The sequence below is a fragment of the Choloepus didactylus genome, chromosome 8, assembly GCF_015220235.1.
Source record: "Choloepus didactylus isolate mChoDid1 chromosome 8, mChoDid1.pri, whole genome shotgun sequence".
NCBI classification, from domain to species: domain Eukaryota; kingdom Metazoa; phylum Chordata; class Mammalia; order Pilosa; family Megalonychidae; genus Choloepus; species Choloepus didactylus.
The window spans coordinates 100,208,717-100,233,239 of NC_051314.1; the positions used below are offsets into that span (position 1 = coordinate 100,208,717).

Below are 24,523 nucleotides of genomic sequence, written 5' to 3' on the forward strand. Positions count from 1 at the left end.
GTTTCATTTATTTTCTTTTATTATAGGGTATTATTCTTCTAATACCCTAGAGACTAAAAAAAATACTATATAATGATTCAGGATTCTTTGTTAAATCCTATCTTGTCTGTTGCTACTCCTCCCTTTCATTTAATCACTGTCTCAATCTTCAGAGATACTGGGCAGTGACCACCCTAACTTGTTCATATTGAAAAAGGGGTGTCAGCATTATGGGGAAGGGGGATGCATCTGGTTGATGGTCTTGGAGAGGCTGTTGCCTCTGGGTTTTGGGACTTATCTGGCATAGGCACACTCTGGGGGATTTAAGTTTCTGAGAAATAAGCTTAGTATGTGAAGCTTTCATAGAGTCTTTGATAGAGACCTGGTTATTCTTTAGAATTCTTGGGACTACTTTTGATTTGGGCTTGGCATACTATGGCTATTTGGAATCTAGCTGGAAAAGCTTACATAAAAGTAACCCCCAGGATAGCCTCTGAACTTTAGTTAACATCTCTTGGCCACTGAAACCTTATTTTGTTACATTTCTTTTCTCCCTTTTGGTCAAGAAGGTATTCTCAATTCCTTAATGCCCAGGCCAGGCTCATTCCTGGGAGTCATATCCCACATTGTCAGGGAGATTCACTCCCCTGGGAGTCAAGTCCCACGTAGGGGGGAGGTTAATGAATTTATTTGCATAGTTGGGCTTAGGGACAGAAAGACCACATCCGAGAAACAAAAGAGATTCTCTGGAAGTGACTCTTCAGCATAATTTTGGTAGGCTTAGCCTCCCCTTTACAGCCATAAGCTTCACAAGAGCAAACCTCAAGATCAAGGACCTGACTTATTAAGTAGGGGGTTCCTAATTTCATATAGCATATATTCTGTCCAAGATAAACAATCAGTGTCTCACACTATCTTCACCTAGTTGTACAATCTTCATCACTCTCCATTTTAAACAATTCTCATGACCCCAAACACCTCATAGCTCTTGTCAACCTTTAATTATTTGTCCCTAGTATTTGTGTGGTACTAGTGTGGTATTCCTATTAGTTATAGTCCCTAATATGCAAGTGGTAGATTTTTCCCACATACCCTTCTTTTACAACTCTCTGCATTACTATCATACCTTAGAAGTATATCATGCAAGCACTTATCTATATTTGTAGTACTGACATGTGGGAAACATGCCTTTAAACAACCTCTTTCAATCCTAGCCATCTTCAGTACAGCTCTGATACTTATAAACCCATTAACAATTGTCACCCCCTAACCATTCCCATACCTTTGAATTCACCATCATTAACATATCTGAACATATTAGATTATCATTCCCCCTCACTAGTTTCTGTCTATCATTAGGTCCCCAGTATTCTACGTTATAAAACCTTGATCTTACATTGTTCAGGGAGTTCATAGAAGTGGTAACATACAATATCTCTCCTTTTGTGTCTGACTTATTTCACTCAGCATTATATCTTCAAGGTTCATCCATGTTGCCATGTTTCAGGACCTTGTTCCTTCTTACTGCTGCATAGTATTCCATCGTGTGTATATACTACATTTTGTTTATCTACTCATCTATCGAAGGACACATGGATTGTTTCCATCTCTTGGCAATTGGGAACAATGCTGCTGTGAACATTGGTGTACAAATGTCTGTTTGTGTCACTGCTTTCAAATCTTCTGGGTATATACCAAGAAGTAGAATTGCCAGATCATGGGGTAATTCAATATCTAGTTTTCTGAGAAACCACCAAACTGTCTTCCACAGCAGCTGTACCTTTATACATTCCCTAGAGCAATGAATAAGAGTTCCAATTTCTCCACATCCTCTCCAGCATTTGTTGTTTCCTGTTTGTTTAATGGCAGTAATTCTTATTGGTGTGAGATGGTATCACATTGTAGTTTCGATTTGCATTTCCCTAACAGCTAGTGAAGATGAGCATTTTTTTTTTTTTTGATGTGTTCTTTAGCTGTTTGTATTTCCTCTTCAGAAAAATACCGTTTCATCTTTTGTCCATTTTATAATTGGGCTGTTTGAACTATTGTTGTTGAGTTGTAGGATTTCTTTATATATGCTGGATATCAATATCTTATCAGATATATGTTTTCCAAATATTTTCTCCCTTGAGTTTGCTTCCTCTTCACCTTTTTGACAAATTTTTTTAAAATTCAATTTTACTGAGATATATGTACATACCATACAGTAATCCAAAGTGTACAATCAGTTGTTCACAGTACCATCATATAGTTGTGCATTCATCACCCCAATCTATTTTTTGAACATTTTCCTTCTACCAGAAAAAGTGAAAATAAGAATAAAAAATAAAAGTGAAAAAGAACAGCCAAATCATCCCCCCTCCCACCCTATTTTTCATTTAGTTTTTTGACAGTGTGTTTTGAGGCACAGAAGCTTTGGGTTTTGAGGTGTTCCCATTTATCTATTTTTTCTTTTATTGCTTGTGCTTTGGGTGTAAGGTCTAAGAAACTACCTCCTATTACTAGGTTCTGAAGATGTTTCTATATATTATCTTCTAAGAGTTTTATTGTGCTCTCTCTTATATTGAGGTCTTTGATCCACTTTGAGTTATTTTTTTGTATAGTGTGTGAGGTAGGGGTCCTCTTTCATTCTTTTTGTTATGGCTATCCAGTTCTCCCAGCCCCATTTATTGAAGAGACTGTTCTGTCCCAGTTTGTTGGATTTGGGGCCTTATCAAAAATCAGATGACCGTATATCTGGGTGTCTATTTCTAAACTCTCAATTTGATTCCATTGATAAATATATCTGTCTTTATGCCAATACCATGCTATTTTGACCACTGTGGCTTTATAGTAGGCTTCGGAGTCTGGAAGTGTAAGTCCCCTCCCACTTTGTTCTTTTTTAGGATATTTTTGGCAATTCGAGGCCCCTTTCCTTTCCAAATAAATTTGATAACTAGATTTTCCAACTCTGCAAAGTAGGTTGTTGGAAATTGGATTGGGATTGCATTGAATTTGTAGATTAGTTTGGGTAGAATTGACATCTTAACAATATTTAGTCTTCCTATCCATGGAGCATGGAATATCTTTCCATCTCTTTATGTCCTTTTTATTTCTTTTAGTAAAGTTATATAATTTTCTGTGTACAGGTCTTGTTTAAGTTTATTCCTCGGTACTTGATTTAGTTTTTAGTTGCTATTGTGAATGGATTTTTTAAAAAATAAAAGATTAATGCGCATAAGTCAGTGCATTAATGTTCCTATAAGGACCTAACTGAAGTCAGTCATTAATGTTCCTATAATGACCTAACTGAAGAGGCAATCTTCCTTTTTAATGTATATATTTGCAGCTGTAAATTCCCCTCTCTGTACCACCTGCACTGCATCTCTTAGGTTTTGATATGTTTTTTTCTCATTCTCATTCATCTCTAGATATTTACTGATTACTCTTGCAATTTCATCTTTGACCCACTGTTTAGGAGTGTGTTGTTTAGGTTCCATATATTTGTGAAAATTTTGGTTATTTGGTGGTTATTGATTTCCAGCTGCATTCCATTGTGATCAAAGAATGTGCTTTGAATAAGTTCAATCTTTTTAAAATTTGTTGAGACTTGCTTTGTGCCCCAGCATATGATCTATCTTGGAGAATGTTCCTTGAGCACTGGAGAAGCATATACATCCTAGTAATTTTGGATGAAACAATCTATATATGTCTGTTAAGTGTAATTCATGTATCACATTGTTTAGGTTCTCAATTTCCTTATTGGTTCTTTGTCTGGTTATTCTATCTAGAAAGTGATGTATTGAAGTCTCCTACTATTATTGTAGAAATGCCTATTGTTCCCTTCAATTTTGCCGAAGTTTATCTCATGTACATTGGAGCTCCTTAACTGGGTGAATAAACATTTATCATTGTTATTTGTTCTTTATGGATTGTCTCTTTTATTAATATATAGTGATCTTCTTTGTTTCTTATGACATCTTTGGATTTAAAGTCTATTTTGCCTGATATTAGTGTAGCTACCCCTGCTTTCTTTTGGCTTCAGCTTGCATGGAGTATTTTTTTTCATCCTTTCACTTTCAATCTCTTTGGGTTGCTGGATCTAAGATGGGTCTCTTGTAAACAGCATATTGATGAATCATACTTTTTAATCCATTCTGCCAGTCAGTATCTTTTAATTGGGGAGTTTAATCCATTCACATTCAAAGTTATACTTGTCCTTGGTTTTTAGCTGTCAGATCTAATTTTCCCCTCTTTCTTTTTTCCATTAAGCCAACCCTTGCTAATACTCTAGTGCTGTGCCCTTCTCCAGATCTCTCCCTCCTTTTTTTTTTTCTTCTGATAAAACTCCCTTTAGTATTTCTTGCAGGGTAGGTCTCTTGTTAATGAATTCTTGCAGCATTTGTTTGTGAAAATTTTAACTCTCTCTCACTTTTTTTTTTTTAACTTCTGTGAAGTTTATTTTCCTCATCTGTAAAGAAGGAATAGAAACCACCTATATCACTGCATTGTTATGAGATTAAATGATTGCAAAATGCCAAATACAGAATTAAAACATTCAGTCTATAAATGTTGGCTTGTGTTGGAATTATTTAGAACAATTTTGAGTTTCTTAATACATATTATCAAAATGTTTGCCTATTCTTTGTGTCCCTCTGTCTAAGATGAGTCTCTTATATGCAACATATTGATGGTTCATTTTTTTTTTCCCATTCTGCAAATCTATATCTTTTAATTGGGGAGTTTAATCCATTTACATTCAATGTTATAACCATGAAGGCATTTCTTGAATCAGCCATCTTATCCTTTGGTTTATGTTTGTCATATTTTTCCCCTCTCTCTATTAATATCCTTAATTGTACCCATACCGAATCTCTTTAGTACTGAACCTTTCTCCAAGTCTCTCTGTCCTTTCTTTGTTTCTCTGTCTGTAGGGCTCCCTTTAGTATCTCCAGTAGGGCAGGTCTCTTGTTAGCAAATTCTCTCAGCATTTGTTTGTCTGTGAAAAATTTAAGCTCTCCCTCAATTTAGTATCTCCAGTAGGGCAGGTCTCTTGTTAGCAAATTCTCTCAGCATTTGTTTGTCTGTGAAAAATTTAAGCTCTCCCTCAAATTTGAAGGAGAGCTTTGCTGGATAAAGTATTCTTGGTTGGAAATTTTTCTCACTCAGAATTTTAAATATATCGTGCCACTGCCTTCTCGCCTCCATGGTGGCTGCTGAGTAGTCACTACTTACTCTTATGCTGTTTCCTTTGTATGTGGTGAATTGCTTTTCTCTTGCTGCTTTCAGAACTTGCTCCTTCTCTTCCGTGTTTGACAGTGTGATCAGAATATGTCTCGGGGTGGGTTTATTTGGATTTATTCTATTTGGAGTTCGCTGAGCATTTATGATTTGTGTATTTATGTTGTTTAGAAGATTTGGGAAGTTTTCCCCAACAATTTCTTTGAATACTCTTCCTAGACCTTTACCTTTTTCTTCCCCTTCTGGAACACCAATGAGTCTTACATTCGGACGTTTTATATTATCTATCATATCTCTGAGGTCCGTTTCGATTTTTTCAATTTTTTTCCCCATTCTTTCTTTTATGCTTTCATTTTCCATTCTGTCATCTTCCAGGTCACTGATTCCTTGTTCAACTTCCTCTAGTCTTGTACTATGAGTGTCCAGAATCTTTTTAATTTGGTCAACAGTTTCTTTAATTTCCATAAGATCATCCATTTTTTTATTTAGTCTTGCAATGTCTTCTTTATGCTCTTCTAGGGTCTTCTTGATTTCCTTTGTCTCCTGTACTATGGTCTCATTGTTCATCTTTAGTTCCTTGAGTAGCTGCTCTAGGTGCTGTGTCTCTTCCTATCTTTTAATTTGGGTGTTTGGGCTTGGGTTATCCATATCGTCTGGTTTTTTCATATGCTTTATAATTTTCTGTTGTTTTTGGCCTCGTGGCATTTGCTGAACTTGATAGGGTTCTTTTAGGATTTGTAGACCAATTGAAGTCCTTATCTCTAATTTATCAGATCTACAGCTTCGTGGAGTACACTTTCTCTAACTAACCAGCAGGTGGCGTCCACGAGCCACCTGTTCTCCACAAGCCAATTCTCCCTTGCTTTGCCTTCGTGGTGAGTGGGGGAGGGAGTCTTGTGGGGTCCAATTGGTGTACCAAGCTTGCGTGTGTAGTTGGTGTTGCCCGCCCTGTATATGGGGTGTGTTTCTGGGCAGTCAGGGAGGGGCGTGGCTCTAACAATCAAATCTCCCTGGTGATCCTGGAGATGTAAAGCTGCTGCAATAGTCTAATCCTTCAGTTCAGTCCTGCCACAGTTTGTCTCTGCCACTGACCCACAAGTCCTTGGTATTGGAGTATGGCTCCTGAGACTTGCAAGTGGGTCCCTCCTCCAGGCCGTGCACGTTAAAAAAATCATACACCATGACCAAGTGGGGTTCATTCCAGGCATGCAAGGATGGTTCAACATAAGAAAATCAATCAATGTATTACAACACATTAACAATTCGAAAGGGAAAAATCAAATGATCATCTCAATAGATGCTGTAAAAGCATTTGACAAAATCCAACATCCCTTTTTGATAAAAACACTTCAAAAGGTAGGAATTGAAGGAAACTTCCTCAATATGATAAAGAGCATATATGAAAAACCCACAGCCAGCATAGTACTCAATGGTGAGAGACTGAAAGCCTTCCCTCTAAGATCAGGAACAAGACAAGGATGCCCGCTGTCACCACTGTTATTCAACATTGTGCTGGAAGTGCTAGCCAGGGCAATCCGGCAAGACAAAGAAATAAAAGGCATCCAAATTGGAAAAGAAGAAGTAAAACTGTCATTGTTTGCAGATGATATGATCTTATATCTGGAAAACCCTGAGAAATCGATGATACAGCTACTAGAGCTAATAAACAAATTTAGCAAAGTAGCGGGATACAAGATTAATGCACATAAGTCAGTAATGTTTCTATATGCTAGAAATGAACAAACTGAAGAGACACTCAAGAAAAAGATACCATTTTCAATAGCAACTAAAAAAATTAAGTACCTAGGAATAAACTTAACCAAAGATGTAAAGACCTGTACAAAGAAAACTACACAACTCTACTAAAAGTAATAGAAGGGCATCTTAAAAGATGGAAAAATATTCCATGTTCATGGATAGGAAGGCTAAATGTCATTAAGATGTCAATTCTACGCAAGCTCATGTACAGGTTCAATGCAATCCCAATCAAAATTCCAACAACCTACTTTGCAGACTTGGAAAAGCTAGTTATCAAATTTATTTGGAAAGGGAAGATGCCTCAAATTGCTAAAGACACTCTAAAAAAGAAAAACGAAGTGGGGGGACTTACACTCCCTGACTTTGAAGGTTATTATAAATCCACAGTTGCCAAAACAGCATGGTACTGGCACAAATATAGACATATAGATCAATGGAATTGAATTGAGAATTCAGAGATAGACCCTCAGATCTATGGCCGACTGATCTTTGATAAGGCCCCCAAAGTCACTGAACTGAGTCATAATGGTCTTTTCAACAAATGGGGCTGGGAGAGTTGGATATCCATATCCAAAAGAATGAAAGAGGACCCCTACCTCACCCCCTACACAAAAATTAACTCAAAATGGATGAAAGATCTCAATATAAAAGAAAGTACCATAAAACTCCTAGAAGATAATGTAGGAAAACATCTTCAAGACCTTGTATTAGGCGGCCACTTCCTAGACTTCACACCCAAAGCACAAGCAACAAAAGAAAAAATAGATAAATGGGAACTCCTCAAGCTTAGAAGTTTCTGCACCTCAAGGGAATTTCTCAAAAAGGTAAAGAGGCAGCCAACTCAATGGGAAAAAATTTTTGGAAACCATGTATCTGACAAAAGACTGATATCTTGCATATATAAAGAAATCCTACAACTCAATGACAATAGTACAGACAGCCCAATTATAAACTGGGCAAAAGATATGAAAAGACAGTTCTCTGAAGAGGAAATACAAATGGCCAAGAAACACATGAAAAAATGTTCAGCTTCACTAGCTATTAGAGAGATGCAAATTAAGACCACAATGAGATACCATCTAACACCGATTAGAGTGGCTGCCATTAAACAAACAGGAAACTACAAATGCTGGAGGGGATGTGGAGAAATTGGAACTCTTATTCATTGTTGGTGGGACTGTATAATGGTTCAGCCACTCTGGAAGTCAGTCTGGCAGTTCCTTAGAAAACTAGATATAGAGTTACCGTTCGATCCAGCGATTGCACTTCTCGGTATATAGCCGGAAGATCGGAAAGCAGTGACACGAACAGATATCTGCATGCCAATGTTCATAGCAGCATTATTCACAATTGCCAAGAGATGGAAACAACCCAAATGTCCTTCAACAGATGAGTGGATAAATAAAATGTGGTATACACACACGATGGAATACACGGCAGTAAGAAGGAACGATCTTGTGAAACATATGACAACATGGATGAACCTTGAAGACATAATGCTGAGCGAAATAAGCCAGGCACAAAAAGAGAAATATTATATGCTACCACTAATGTGAACTTTGAAAAATGTAAAACAAATGGTTTATAATGTAGAATGTAAGGGAACTAGCAATAGAGAGCAATTAAGGAAGGGGGAACAATAATCCAAGAAGAACAGATAAGCTATTTAACGTTCTGGGGATGCCCAGAAATGACTATGGTCTGTTAATTTCTGATGGATATAGTAGGAACAAGTTCACAGAAATGTTGCTATATTAGGTAACTTTCTTGGGGTAAAGTAGGAACATGTTGGAAGTTAGGCAGTTATCTTAGGTTAGTTGTCTTTTTCTTACTCCCTTGTTATGGTCTCTTTGAAATGTTCTTTTATTGTATGTTTTTTTTTTTTAATTTTTTTTCATACAGTTGATTTAAAAAAGAAAGGAAAGTTAAAAAAAAAAAAAAGAAAAACAAGGAAAAAAATATGTAGTGCCCCCTTGAGGAGCCTGTGGAGAATGCAGGGGTATTGGCCTACCCCACCTCGATGGTTGCTAACATGACCACAGACATAGGGGACTGGTGGTTTGATGGGTTGAGCCCTCTACCATAGGTTTTACCCTTGGGAAGACGGTTGCTGCAAAGGAGAGGCTAGGCCTCCCTATGGTTGTGCCTAAGAGCCTCCTCCCGAATGCCTCTTTGTTGCTCAGATGTGGCCCTCTCTCTCTGGCTAAGCCAACTTGAAAGGTGAAATCACTGCCCTCCCCACTACGTGGTATCAGACACCCAGGGGATTGAATCTCCCTGGCAACGTGGAATATGACTCCCGGGGAGGAATGTAGACCTGGCATCGTGGGACGGAGAACATCTTCTTGACCAAAAGGGGGATGTGAAAGGAAATGAAATAAGCTTCAGTGGCAGAGAGATTCCAAAAGGAGCTGAGAGGTCACTCTGGTGGGCACTCTTACGCACACTTTAGACAACCCTTTTTAGGTTCTAAAGAATTGGGGTAGCTGGTGGTGGATACCTGAAACTATCAAACTACAACCCAGAACCCATGAATCTCGAAGACAGTTGTATAAAAATGTAGCTTATGAGGGGTGACAATGGGATTGGGAAAGCCATAAGGACCACACTCCCCTTTGTCTAGTTTATGGATGGATGAGTAGAAAAATAGGGGAAGGAAACAAACAAACAAGACAAAGGTACCCAGTGTTCTTTTTTACTTTAATTGCTCTTTTTCACTTTAATTATTATTGTTGTTATTTTTGTGTGTCTGCTAATGAAGGTGTCAGGGATTGATTTAGGTGATGAATGTACAACTATGTAATGGTACTGTGAACAATCGAATGTACGATTTGTTTTGTATGACTGTGTGGTATGTGAATATATCTCAATAAAATGAAGATAAAAAAAAAAAATGTTTGCCTAACAGATGATGTGACCTTTACACCCATCAACAACTAAGAGATTCAAATTCATTTGAAATGGGTGAGAGAGAAATAGAATTGGAACATGACTAGCCAGCATTTAAACATTGGAAGTCCTTGGTTATTCAAGAATTTATCATCTTAGGACCTACAATGAGAATCAGTATGGACACATCATGACCCAAAAATGTTTACAAATCAACTGACTCTTAAGCAAATAATCCCTCACTAAAACATCCCTTAACACTAGCATCTATGAACATCTTTGTCAGATTCTCTGATTTCAGATATTGTTACAAAAATATAATACAAGTTGATTGAAAAGTGAAATGGCAAATCTTATTTATATTGTGTGCTAAAGTATAACTGCTTTTACATTCTCAAATGAGGATCTGAGAGATTTGGATCTGACAAGTAACAGAGAATCTTCGATAATGATTACAGGATAGGTGTTTCAGAAAATAATCTGAGTATCAACTAGAAGAGAGTTCCTTGAGGAATTTAATGAGGTTTTCTAATATTTTTCACAAAAATTTAAAAAGTCTCCCTTTATGTTTAGGTTGCAACTCAAACATTATGAATGTGGAATATCATATCTCATCTTTTTGGGGGGATTTATACATATGCACACACATACACATATATACACAACCGCTAAATATACATACACACTATTGATTCTTTAAGAATTTAAAATATCAACTAAAACTTGTTTTTCTTAGTCTGCTTTGTTCCTCAAGGTAAGATCCCCATCAGATATTTCTGCTCCAGAAGCAAAGACTTGCTGTGCACCACTGTGGGTTCCACACAGTTCCTTCTCTGCTCACTGTGCTTCCATCCCGTTCACTTCCACCAAGGAAAGCACTTCAGAATTTAGGGGTGGGAAGGACGTTATTGATAGTTCTAGTTTATATTCAAGGTCATAAACCTAAAACCTTAAAACATGTATTTACTCATATTCAGTCCTTACAATATGCTTTATAACAACTGTTGCTTTTTTAAAAAAAATAATAGTATTGAGAGTGGACAAGTCACTTGGATATGGGGAGAAAGTATAATATGTCTTTATATCTATTTTTCTAATGTCTACTTTTTGCTTTCTAATACACATATTAGCACAGGAGTACATACATATGATTTATATATCTCCATATTGGGGCTATATGCATGCTTTTTTTTATCAGTAAAATGCAAAATCAAATATTTTGAAGGCTTGTAGTTGAACTGGGGTTGGTTCCCAATCTTAGAAAACTGGGGAGTGAATCCTTTCTCTTTCTTTTCATTCTCCTGAAGACTCATGAAGTATGAACGCCAGTCTGCTGCACTGCTCTATTTACTTCAGGTGAAATCAAGTCCTGGCATTTGCTTCTTGTTCCATTTCATACCTTATGGGGCTGGCTTCCAAGCATCCTGCTAACCTACAAAGGGAATAAAAAATTGTCTATTCTACTTGGTAAAACATCACATCCTTTAGTACATTGAGGTTATCCAATGAGTGAGAACTGATTCAAGTGTTCTCTCTCAGCTCCAGGAAGCAATTAAATACTAACTAAACATAGCTTAGAAGTTTGGAAAGAGTTATAACAGGTAAGTAAAATCATATTTAAGATTTTTATAAGGTTTAGAATTCAAAAACTCCAGGAATTATTACAATTGATATTTGCTTAAACTAATACATTTGTAGCTCAAATAGTTCTTAAATTGTACATTTTAGATTTTACCAACTTCATCAAAATGCTTTGGGAACAGCTGTATCCACACTTCAATTACATGATCATTTCTTGCCCATTCTTCTCTCTCTTTTCTTTCCTGAATAACTTCTTTCAGATACGGTTCAAGATAGAATTTATCCTCTTCATATTTTGTCCACTGCTCTTTAGGTAAGATCTGCTGTCTCATGGTCAAGTCCAGTGCTCTTTTAATGCAAAACACCCTGTCATTATAAAGGTTCTTAGAAAGCCTTCTTATGGCTTCTTTTATATCTTCATTCTTGGCTATTGTATCATCTTGTATTAATCCCAGCAGTATTGTAATACCATTTTCGAATACCATCCAGCCACTGGCCTGATGCTGCAACAGCAGTACGGCTCAGCATTTTGACCCCTCTCCCTTAATTTTGAAAGAGAGATTTGCTGGGTAAAGAATCCTTGGTTGGCAATTTTTCTCGTTTAGGATCTTAAATATGTCATACCACTGCCTTCTCACCTCCATGGTGAGAATTAGTCAGTACTTAGTCTTATGTGGTTTCCCTTTATGTGGTGAATTGCTTCTCTCTTGCTGCTTTCAGGATTTTCTCCTCTTCAGCATTTGACAATCTGATTAGTATATGTCTCAGAGTGGGTCTATTTGGATTTATTGTTTTGGAGTTCATTGGGCTTCTTTGATTTGCATATTTATATGTTTTCTAAGTTGGGAAGTTTTCCCCAACTATTTCCTTGAATACTCTTCCTAGTCCTTTAATCTTTTCTTCTCCTTCTGGGGCACCAAATATTCTTATATTTTTGCATTTCATGTTGTCCATCATTTCTCTGAGATCCATTTAAAATTTTTCAATTTTTTTCTCTATTTGTTCTTTTGTGCATTTGTGTTCAATTGCTCTGATCTCAAGTTCACTTATTCTTTCTTCTGCCTCTTCAAATCTGTTGTGTCTCTAGTATATTTTTAATTTGATCTATAGTAACTTTCATTTCCAAAAGATCTTCTATTTTTCTGTTTAGTGTTTCAAATTCTTCTTTATGCTCTTCTGCAGTCTTCTTGATGTCCTTTATGTCTTTAGCCAACCCACTGAAGTTGTTTTGGAGATTTGTACTTCTTTGAATAATTGCTCCAAGTTCTGTGTCTCCTCCAGCTTTTTAATTTGGTCATTTGGCTTGTCCATATCTTCTTGCATCTTCATATGCTTTGTGATTTTCTGTTGACTTTGGGGGATTTGCTTATCTTGATAAGGTTATTTTGGGAAATGCAGGATTATTTGGAGATTTATATAGAATTTGGCAGAACCACAGCTTGCTGGAGTGCACTTTTCCTGTCTTCCCAGCAGATGGCACTCTTGAGCCTTGTCTTCCCCTCAATCCTGCTTTTCCCTGACTGCAGCTGCATGCTGGATGGGGTCCAATCCAGGTGGAAATCCAATCAGTGCAGCAGTTCTCCCTGTGCCCTACAGACTGCCAGCCCTGGGGGTGGGGGATGGGCCCTGTGCAGTTTGGTAGGGAGTCTGCTTAAGGGCACAGTGGGTCTGGTGATTCCCAGGCCTCCAAATGGATCACTCTTAGGTTGTGGGGCTGTGATTCCCACCCTAACTAGCTCCAAGCCAGCTCAAACGTACCCCTCTCCTAGTCGACCCTCAATGTCCCCACCCACCGTGCATCCATGAGCCTCTAGGGTGGGGCTGGGTCTCCTGGTGTGTCCGTGTAGTACCCTCACTTATCCCCACCTCTTGCCCATGCACACCATGGGCTTCTGTGGAGGAAGAGTAAATGCACCAAGCTTTCTGTGTACAGTCAACACCAGTCCGCTGGTTCCTGAGTTCCCTTACATGAACTCCTGGCTGCAGGGCTGAGAATGGTTATCTCCCCAGCTAATTGCTGAGATGGGTGTACGGAAGTGGAGAGCTCCTCCCTCCTCTGTTCAGTTGGCTTATAGCTGCTAGCCCTGGGAGCAGTCCCAGTTGAATAAAGTCACCCCATCCTTTCAGACATAATTTCTATGCTCTTTCAACCAAGTCCCCACTAACTATTACAGAGGTCCTTCTTCAGCCACTCATACTCTGGAACCACTGTCCCAGTCATTTTCTGCATTTTCTCTAGTTATTCCACAGGGGAGAAGTTTGCTCTGCCTCTCCTTTTCCACCATCCCCAACATCATTAGTTTTAGGGAAATGCAACTCAAACCAGAATGAGATATCACTTGACACCTACAAGGATGGTGTGGACATGGCTGAAGATGTTCCAGAGTTGCAGGCACCTGCCCCATGGGTCCTGTGGGGGCTAAACTCATGTTCTTACTAAGAAGATGGTGCTAGGGCCAGGAGAACTGAACCAGGAGATGTTTCTGGGGCCATCTGGGTTATCGTTCCGGTTTGCTAATGCTGCCGAAATGCAAAACACCAGAAATGGAATAGCTTTTATAAAAGGGGGTTTATTTGGTTACATAGTTACAGTCTTAAGACCATAAAGTGTCCAGGTAAGGCATCTACAATAGGGTACCTTCACTGGAGGATGGCCAATGGCGTCCGGAAAACCTCTGTTAGCTGGGAAGGCACGTGGCTGGCGTCTGCTCTGGAGTTCTGGTTTCAAAATGGTTTTCTCCCGGGACGTTCCTCTGTAGGCTTCAGCTTCTCTCAAAAATGTTGCTCTCAGTTGCTCTTGGGGCGTTTGTCCTCTCTTAGCTTCTCCAGAGCAAAAGTCTGCTTTCAAAGGCTGTCTCCAAAATGTCTCTGTAAGCTTCAGCTACTCTCTCAATTTCTGTGCATTCTTCAAAGTGTCCCTCTTGGCTGTAGCAAGTTCACTCCTTCTGTCTGAGCTTATATAGTGCTCTAGTAAACTAATCAAGGCCCATGCTGAGTGGGCAGGGCCACACCTCCACGGAAACTATCCAATCAGAGTCATCACCACAGTTGGGTGGGGTGCATCTCCATGGAAACACTCAAAGAATTACAATCTAATCAACACTAATACGTCTGCCCACACAAGATTACATAAAAGATAACAGCGTTTTGGGGGACATAATACGTTCAAACTGGCACAGTCATCCTGGGTTGGACAAGTTGGGTTTGAGTGCTTCCTTGAGGCCCACAGTGCACTGCAGAGAGCAGGAAGCTCTGGGTTCTCTGCTTGAGAGTGAAAGTGCCTCCCTTTAACTCCCTCCTGGCCCCTCTGGTTGAGTCACAGAGATGGTACTCAGATCTTCAATGCCAGTGACCTGGCTAAAGTCCCTCCCATTCCCTTTAACCCCCATTGTTGACCCATATTATTGGTGTACTAAATTTTTTACTTGACAAAAGAATATTAAAATATTACTGTTAATTATAGTCCATAGTTGGCAATAGCTATGTTTTTCCCATATACCCTTCTATTATTATTTTTACATCTGTAGTAATTCATGCAAGAACTTATTTATATTTGTGGTATTAATGACTTTAAACAACCACTTTCAATCAAATTCACCTACAAAATGGCACTATTACTTATTTTCCCAATAATGAGCTACCCTCACCTCTATCCATTCCCAAACATTTAATTCTGTACAAATTAGGTAACCGCTCCCCCTTCTCTAGCTTCTGTCTATCTTTAAGTACCCTGTATTCTACATTTTAAGACTCTAAGTTTACATGTTCTAGTTAGTTCATATTAGTGAAATCCCACAATATCTGTCCTTTTGGATCTGGCTTATTTCACTCAGCATTATGACTTCATGGTTCATCCATGTTGTCACATCCTTCAGGACTTCATTCCTTTTTACTGCTGCATAATATTCCATCATATGTATATACCACATTTTCTACTTATCTGTTGATGGACTCTTGGATTGTTTCCATATTTTGGCAATTTTGAATAATGCTACTATGAGCATTGGCTTGCAAATGTCTTTTCATGTCCCTCCTTTCAGATCTTCTAGGTATATAATGCATAGTAGAATTGCTGAATCATAGGGCAACTCAATATTTAGTTTTCTGAGGAACCACCAAACTGTCTTCCACCATGGCTGAACCATTTTATGTTCTCATCAGCAGTGAATAAGTCTTGCTGTTTCTCCACATCCTCTCCAACATCTGTAGTTTTCTATTTGTTTAATAGCAGCCATTCTTATAGGTGTGAGATGATTTGTATTGTGGTTTTGATTTGCATTTCCATAATAGCTGGTGAAGGTGAACATCTTTTCATGTGCTTTTTAACCATTTGTATTTCCTCTTTGGAGAATTGTCTATTCATATCTGTTACAGTTTGCTAATGTTGCCATTAGGCAAAATACCAGAAATAGATTGGCTTATATAAAGGCGGTTAATTTGTTTACAAATTTACAGTCTGAAGGCCATGAAAATGTCCAAATTAAGGCATTTACATGAGTATACCATTACTGAAGGATGCCCAATGGCATCTAGAAAACCTCTGTCATCTGAAAATGCACAGGCACATGGCTGGCGTCTGCTCCGAGGCTCTAGTTTCAAAATGGCTTTCTCCCAGGATGTTTTTCTCTAGGCATCTGGGAGTGTTCTCTTAGTTTCTTCCAGGCAAACTCTGGACTAGCAAAAGTCTACTTTCAATGGCCGTCTTCAAAATGTCTCTGTTGACTGCAGCTGCTCTGAGATTCTTCTGTTTGTGAGCTTTTATAGGGCTCCAGTGATTTAATTAAGACCCACACTGAATGGGTGGGGCCACAACTCCATGGAAATAATCTAATCAAAGGTATTACCCACAGTTGGGTGGATCACATCTCCATTGAAACAGCCTAATCCAAAGATTCTAACCTAATCTACACTAATACATCTGCCCCCACAAGACTGTATTAAAAAACATCGTGTTTTGGGGACATAATACATCCAAACCAGCATGATATCTTTTGCCCATTTTATAATTGGGTTGTTTGTCCTTTTATTCTTGAGTTGTAGAATTTCTTTATATATACTGGATATCAAACCTTTATCAGATATATGGTTACCAAATATCCTCTCCCATTGAGTTGTCTGCCTCTTCACCTTTTTGACAAAGTCCTTTGAAGCACAGAAGTATTCCATTTGTTTTTTCTTTCATTGCTTGTACTTTGGGTATAAGGTGTAAGAAGCTACCTCCTATCACTAAGTCTGGAAGAGGTTTCCCCATATTTTCTTCTAGGAGTTTTATGGTACTGGTTCTTATATTTAGGTCTTTTATCCACTTTAATTTTTTAGAGTGTATGAGTTAGGGGTCCTCTTTCATTCCTTTGGATATGGATATCCATTTTTCCCAGCCCCATTTGTTGAAGAGACTATTCTGTCCCAGTTTAGTGGATTTGGAGGCCCTTTGCCAATTTTAAATTTGATTGTTTTCTTGTTGAGTTGGAGTTCTTTATATTTTTATATATTTTTAAATATTCAAATATTTTAGTATTAAATATTTAATATTTTTAATATTCTGGGTATTAAATCCTTATCAGGTATATGATTTGCAACTACTTTCTCCCATTCCAAAGGTTGTCTTTTCACTTTTTTGATAATGTCCTTTGGTGTGCAAAAATTTTTAATTTTGATGAAGTCCAATTTATATATATTTCTTTTGTTGCTTGGGCTGTTAGTACCAAATCTAAGAAATCATGGCTGATTCCAAGGTTTTCTCCTACATTTTCTTCTAAGAGTTTTATGGTTTTAGTGCTTATGTTTAAGTCCTTGATCAATTTTGAGCTAATGTTTGTGTATGGCATGAGGTAGGGGGTCCAATTCCATTCTTGCGCATGTGGGCATCCAGTTTTCTCAGCACTGTTTGTTTGAAGAGATCATTCTTTCCCCTTTTAATGTACTTGGCACCCTTGTTGATAATCAGTTGGCCATAGATGTCAGCCTCTTTATGTTTAAAATGAAGACACTAAGACCTAGAGTGTTAAGTGATTTGTCTCAGGACATCCAGCTAGTTGATGGCTGAGCTGAGACCACTACATAAGTCTGTGCAGTGCTCTTTGTACCACATTTTGTTGTGAGGATGAGGAAAGTAATGCTTGACTTTTCTGCTTGGGACAAGTAAGTTCAAGGTATTTGTTCCCATTATGATGTTATAAAAAATAATTAAGAGAGAATATCTTTCCATACTTACTTCTTGCTAGATAACTGACCATTCTGTGCTTACAACAGAAGCATATAAAGCATATAAAGCCTATTGAAGACACTTTGAAAAATAAAATCCAAAAAGAGATTTAATTGAATTGGAAATCCTCCACAAAAAGTAGGCTGATTACTTTTTGTTTTATTCTCTAAGGGAGATATAATTTCAGTTGGCCTTGATAGAAGGACATTGATGGGTTGATTGATTTGCTCATATGCTGTCAATGAGAACTGAAAATTGCTAAGATAACTTGAGTAATAGGGAAATTCCAAGATTATCTTGTTTGAAGACATTATCCTTTTGAACTAAACTTTTCAAAAGGCAATCAGTCACACCTGATGTCTCCCATTATTCTGTTCTAAGAGACAGACTGTCTTTTCTCATCAAATTGGTAAACAGACAAGCAGCTTCTGTGGCTTGCCAGTCACCCCTGAATTATTGTTCTGGGAAGAAACAAATGAAATGAAATGCTGGTGGGGACTCCATTGGCTTTCATCAAGCTCAGAACACAAGGGGAGGGTGTTGGGTGAAGGGTTACACAAGGAGAAAGTTTCAGGGTAGCAATTGGAATGGAAGATACAATCCCAGATTGAAAGGGGAAGAATTGTTTAAGTTCTGTGACCCAGGTTTCCTTTAACTCTTTATCACCACCCTTCCTCAAGGGGTGTACTTCCCTTGCATAGTCTCAGTAATATGTCCCTTCCCCAGTCATCCTAATCTACATGTTTCTCAACAATTACCGTGAAGTCAGTCACTTTCTCTGATTGGGGGTGGAAAAGAACCCCAGATCTGAAAGAAGTCGGTGAATAACAGGACCACTAAGAGAAATATTTTGTTTTCTTTAAATGAAACAATTTCGCCTCCACAAGGGCAAGGATCTTGAGTTCATAGATGTGTTGTAAACATGTAGAACAGTGCCTGACTCATCAAATATTTCTAATAAATATTTTTAAATGAGTAAATGAATAAGCAAACTTCTGAGTCCTTAACCCAACCAGAATGGTGGCAGGTTGCTTCTCTATTATTGGGTTCCTTCCTCCTTCCAGGGTTGCACTAGAATTTGATCATTTTCTGTGACGCCCATAAGACTTTTAATCTCCAATCTATTATGATCACTCTAGCCCTCCTTGCTGGTCAAGCCCACAGTGGTTCTCTGAGACCTCTTTGACACTCAGGGGCTTCCCTGCCTCAAGTGGAGTAGAGGGACCTTTGGTGAACCCAGGAGCGTCAAGCCTAAAGTGTATTGGGAGGTCATTTCTTTGAAGCCAGGGAGCAATGCACAGCTCCTTTCTTAAACAAGCCAACAGCCAGTCTTTTGCCCAGGTTGGGGCCTCCTTTACAAAAGAGACTCCTAATCACCTCCAGAGAAACTCTTTTGTTGCTCAAATGTGGACTTTCTCTCTTTAAGCCTAACTCTGCAAATAAGTTCATCCTCCCCCCCGCCTGACGTGGGACAAGACCCCCCAGATGAATGAGTCTTCCTGGCAATGTAGGATCTGAATTCCAGGAATGAGCCTGACGCTGGCACTGAGGGGTGAGAATGCTGTTTTGACCAAAAGGGAGAAAAAGGCAACAAATAAGGTTTCAGTGGCTAGGAGTATTCAAATAGAGTCAAGAGGCTGCCCTGGATGATACTCCTATGCAAGCTTCAACTCAATATGCCAAATGGCCACAGTATGATAGGCCCAAGTCAACAGTAGGCCTGAAAACTCTAAAGAATACCTGGAACTCTACCTGAGACTCTATAAAAATTTCACTCACTAAGTTTATTCTTCAGAAGCTTAAATCCTTCAGGGAACTCCTATGAAAGCTAAGTCCCAAAACCCTGAGGCAATAGACTCCTCAAGAACATCAACCAGATGTGTCCCCTTTTTGCATAAAGTCGACCCCTTTTCAACATGAAAAAGTTAGGGTTGTCTAGACATCCCTGATTGCTTAGACATCCCTGAAGATCAGGAAAGTGATTAAACTAGAGGAAGGGATAGCAACAGACAAGATGGAATTTAACAAAGTATTATGTATGCTGAATCTCTATATAAATTTCTTCTTCCTAGTTTCTAGGGTATTAGAATAGCTAGAAGGAAAGAATTGAATTGGTGGAACTGTAACCCATAGCATCATTTGAAATTTGTTCTATTGCTACGTGTTAAATTGTAATTTAAAAGATATTACTTTTTTGCATATATGTTATATTTCACAATAAGGAAATAACTGAAACTGTGGAACTGTAGCTCATAACATTCTTTGATATTTGTTGTCAAACTACTTGTTAAATTGCACTTGGAAAGTTATCACTTCTATGTATATATATTATATTCCATAATAAAAAAATATGATTAAAAAAAAGAGACTACTAGCTCTTTCTCTTCTGCTTCTTCAAGCGTCTCTGCTTATTTCCTCAAGTTTTATCCTATATCTAGTTTTTGACTTTTGGAAATAAAAGCCACAAAAAATTGCAGGCTTACTTTGCATTACATTCTGTCTCATACCTTCCCCAAACACTAACATACGGAAATTGCTACCTGATTGAATGGACACAATGGAAAGGGGAAGGTTGAAATAGAAAATTGAAAAAAAAACATATAAATATCTCAAAATATTATTGAGCCATTATTAGTAAAGGATCAAGTACATATAGTTAGGGCATTCTGAGACATCCAGGTTATTCCACCGGCTACAAAAGCAGCTTAAATGAAAAGAAAGAAGATGTAGAATACATGTGTATCCTACTCTAAATCCTAACACAGAGAGGAAATGCATGTTTAATAACAGCTTTGTTTTCTTTGAATAATATCCTTCTATGACCAATGGCTTAAAAGAAACCAATCTTTTCTATAAAATGTTTTGCATGTTAAGATGACCACCAACTCAAAAATACTTTCAAGCCACTTCAGTCTCAAAGTATTTAGACCAGCTTTCACAGCACTTGACTAACATAAATTTTTAAGTGTTTAATATTTAAAAATGTTTACATTTTAAATAGAACTTAATGTTCTTTCCTTATTTGTGAGAAGGATAAGCATTGTTGATTTCACATTTTAATACATTTTAGGGGCATGATGAACCTCAATAGTAAAAGAATCTTTCCCTTGTCCCACATAATACAGAGGAACTTTCTGGAAGAAATTTGTTTCCAATGAAAGGGGAGCAGTTGCCTTGCAGTTAAGGATGGGCAGGTTTGGAGGATTCCTTAGGACTTAATGTGTGGGTTTCAAGAATAATAGGAACAGTGAAGCTATGAGAGATGATGCAATTATGAAGCTGATCAATTTATTATTTTTATACAAATCAATAAAAGCTTGGAACCAGCCTTTAAAAGCATTCTTCCCCCCGCCCCCCGCAAGTAGTAGGAAATAGGAATGTCACAGAAGTACTTCAACTGGAAGGAAGGTTATCACTAAATCCCGGAGGTGACTTACAGTTTCATTCCTTCTTCTTATTCACTCCCTTTGCATCCTTTGTTAACACTTATGTCTTAGAAGAAATCGATAACTCCAGTCTCCAAGAGGAAAAAGAAAACACACGTAGGGATAATTTTTTATAGTGAGTATAATGATCAGAGTTTCTCAGGCCCCTTTCTGCTATCATTTTGCTGTGACCTTTGTGAGGTAGGATAGAACAGGGATCTGAGAGGGGAGAGAAAATCCCATGAAGAAGCCCTTGAGCCCGGATGGTTAATCAAGGCCAGGAGGGTCTGTCCTGCACAGACAAACTGCCGGGGCTGCCCACCTACGGAGAACACCTAGCAGCAGCCAAACCGCCCAAAGCACCAGGCGCCACCCTGGAGAGAAGGGAGGGTGGGAGAAAGAGCCCTGGACAAAGAGGGGGAAGGGAGGAGTAAGCAAAGCTAAGCAATAAACAGCACCTGAGGCCAACCAACCCCACCTGAGTAAGATACTCAAGTAAGTTAAAAATTACAAAAGGAATACAAATGTATAAAAGCAGATTGCCCTACAGTGCCGGGGTCTCTGGTCTCTCGTCTTTCATCGCTTTTCTTGCGACAGTGCCTGCGTACTTTTTCTCTCTGCATGTGTACTTAATAAATTTTTGGCCTGCTTATTCGATCTGTGCTGTGCCTTTGATTTCTTTCTTGCATTCTGACCAAGAACCTAGGAACTCAAATCCAACATTTTACAGCTGTGATTTGAATACACACCATCCTACAGCTAGAGAAACACTTCAGAATTAAATAGGACTGCCCAACTTTAAACTGTTGGTCCCAACATTGAGAGATCAGTTAAAATACTATTAATCTTTACTTTTTCTTTGGCTATTTAATGCTATATTTATAATTGTTCCTATTTTGAAGACTAAACCATATAAAACAGGCATTCTTTCAAAGTGAACATGTATGTGACATTTTGTAGCAGGAAAGGGTAATTGAAAAACAAGATGTGCCCCTAATTCAAGTCAGCCTGCAATCTCAAGTTACCAGGGTTTAGATAAACCATATTTTCTGAAATATTTTTTTTAACACTTATCAATCCACTTTTTAAGCCAATAAAGATAATCAAGAATCAATGTAGACACCTTTTCTTTTCTTTCCAGGAAGGGATATCTTTTTTTAACCCAAGCTCAGATCATAGGTCAAATCCCATAAAATTTCAGCCATGTCTGTAATTCCAAAGGTTTAAAAGTCACACCTTCTTTTATTGCTTCTGAATAACTTTTAGCAAAGCCTCATTTTTCCTGTTATGCCAAGACAAATTATAAAAGTAAAATAATTGATGTTAACTTGTTTTCCAAATTGTTGCTGCCATTAAGCCAGTGTCAAGTCTCAATTAGCATCTGCTTGAATACTGCCTTCTGTACCTGACTTTGCTCCCTGGTCACGAAATGCAGCAAAGCTTGAGACAAAGCACAACTCAAATCTATTTTTTAAAGACCCTATAATAAGGTCTAATGTCAAAAAGAAATTTTCTATTTTTCATCAACCAAAGTCCTCTCCTAAGTGAAGACCATCAACTAATGCTGACACAAAGGACATATTTTTGTAAGGATAAATATGATTTCCTGAAGTGACTAAATAATTAACCTGCAATATGAAGTCCTGCTTTTCTGGCATAAAATTACTGACACATCTTTAAAAGCCACAGATAGTTATGTGTCATATTGACTGGAAACTTCAGGAATGAAAGATTCCCCTTCAAAAATGTTCAAATCTTCCTGTGTTAGATAAAAAAAAGAAAGCACCATCAGCTCTGTTGCTAAGGAGAATTTTCTGCTATGCATACTGAGCTGTCCCTGATAAAAGTGGAGTGAAATAAGACTATATCAACATGTTATGTCTGCAAATTTTAAGGTATGTTGAATAAAAACAAAATTAGAAACACAACCTGATTGTTTTCTTCAGCATTTGGGGTTATGTTATATAATCTGTTGATATAAAAGTATCTAAAAGTACTAATGAAATTATTATTTGCCAACTCAACTCACTGATAATTATACATGAAAAGAAACTAACTTTAAAAATAATATTTCATTTTGTTAAATGGGTTTGTAATGTTAAGAAGTGGAAACCTCCTATAGGGAATGATTGGGGCCTGGTCCCGATCCCTGCTTTTAGGACCAAGGCACTCAATCCCCCAGCTGCAGAGAGTGTTGGTTGTTGGTGGCACACAGCTGAGTCCCTCTTTGGGTATTGCCCTCTGCCAAAAGCCTCACCCAAAGTTTACCTCTTGCCAACAGGGCCTTCCACATCTAATCATTTGTCAGTAAGGAGGCCGCTTTGGCTCAATTCAGGATGACTCTGAAAGGAAATCCCAGCTCCTGAGCTCCCTGGGGGATTGTCTGGGGCCTCATTGCAAATTGGCCACAGTTCAGTTTCTCCCTTGGGCCTTAACTATCAGAAGCAAGGTGAATACAATTATCACAAAGAGTAGCAAGGGCAGAATGACAAACAAGGGGCCTGACCCTCAGAATACTAGGGAGATGATTATTAGAACATGGAGTTCTTGGAAAAAAGATAGATGGGAGCTATCTAAATTAAAAAAAAAAAAAAAAAAAAAGGATGGTTGCTCAGTAATTTGAAGGAAACCTCTCCAATAAAATTGTCCCAATTATGGACCAGTGCCATTTCTCAGTTTTGGGAATCTATTGACTTAAGGAGAGTTTAGGTCCTGTGAGGAAGGATCCTGCAATAACATAGCAAGGATATACAATATTGATTATGCAGTCCTTTCTTAAAGGGACTATGGCTGTTTACACCGGGGAAAGAGGAAAACCCAGACATTTCTGGGGCTTTTGGAAATAGGGTCCCAGTTGACATTAACACCTGGGGATGCAAAGCATTATCATGACCCCCTTTTAGAGAAGGTGTATATGGGACTAGGTAATTAATGAAGCTCTGGTCCAGGTCCAGCACAAAGTGGGTCCTTTAAGTCCACAGACCTATCTAGTGGTGGTTTTTTCTTTATTGGTTCCCAAAAATTTAACTAGAATGGCCATATTTGGTAGTTAACAGAGCTCTTACATTGATTCCTTGGCCTGTGGGTAAGAACTATCACAGTGGGGAAGGTCAAGCAGAAGCTTATGAAACTGCTCCCCCCTCCTTATCTTCCTCCACCAATATAGTAAAAAATATAGTAAATTTTTTTACTATATATAGTAAAATATATACTATATATGGTAAAATATACTATATTTTACAAGATGTTAAAAAAAATCAGTATGCACCCCAGTGTAGCGGCTTTACCCCTACGTAGGGTAACCTATTTACCCCAGAAAAATATATTCTTAAACATAATCCATTCGTGTGGATGTGAACCTTTGGAAATAGAACCTTTTGATGAGGTTACTTCAGTTTAAGGTGTGGCACAGCTGAATCAGGATGGGTCTTAATCCTATTATTGGAAGCCTTATAGGGAAGGTCAC

The 24,523-nt window shown here is 38.1% G+C and overlaps 1 pseudogene; it reads right to left on the minus strand.

The window, feature by feature from the left end:
* Window positions 1-11,570: 11,570 nt before the first annotated feature.
* LOC119542857 lies at window positions 11,571-11,955 on the minus strand (annotated as a pseudogene).
* Between the last annotated feature and the right edge of the window lie 12,568 nt (window positions 11,956-24,523).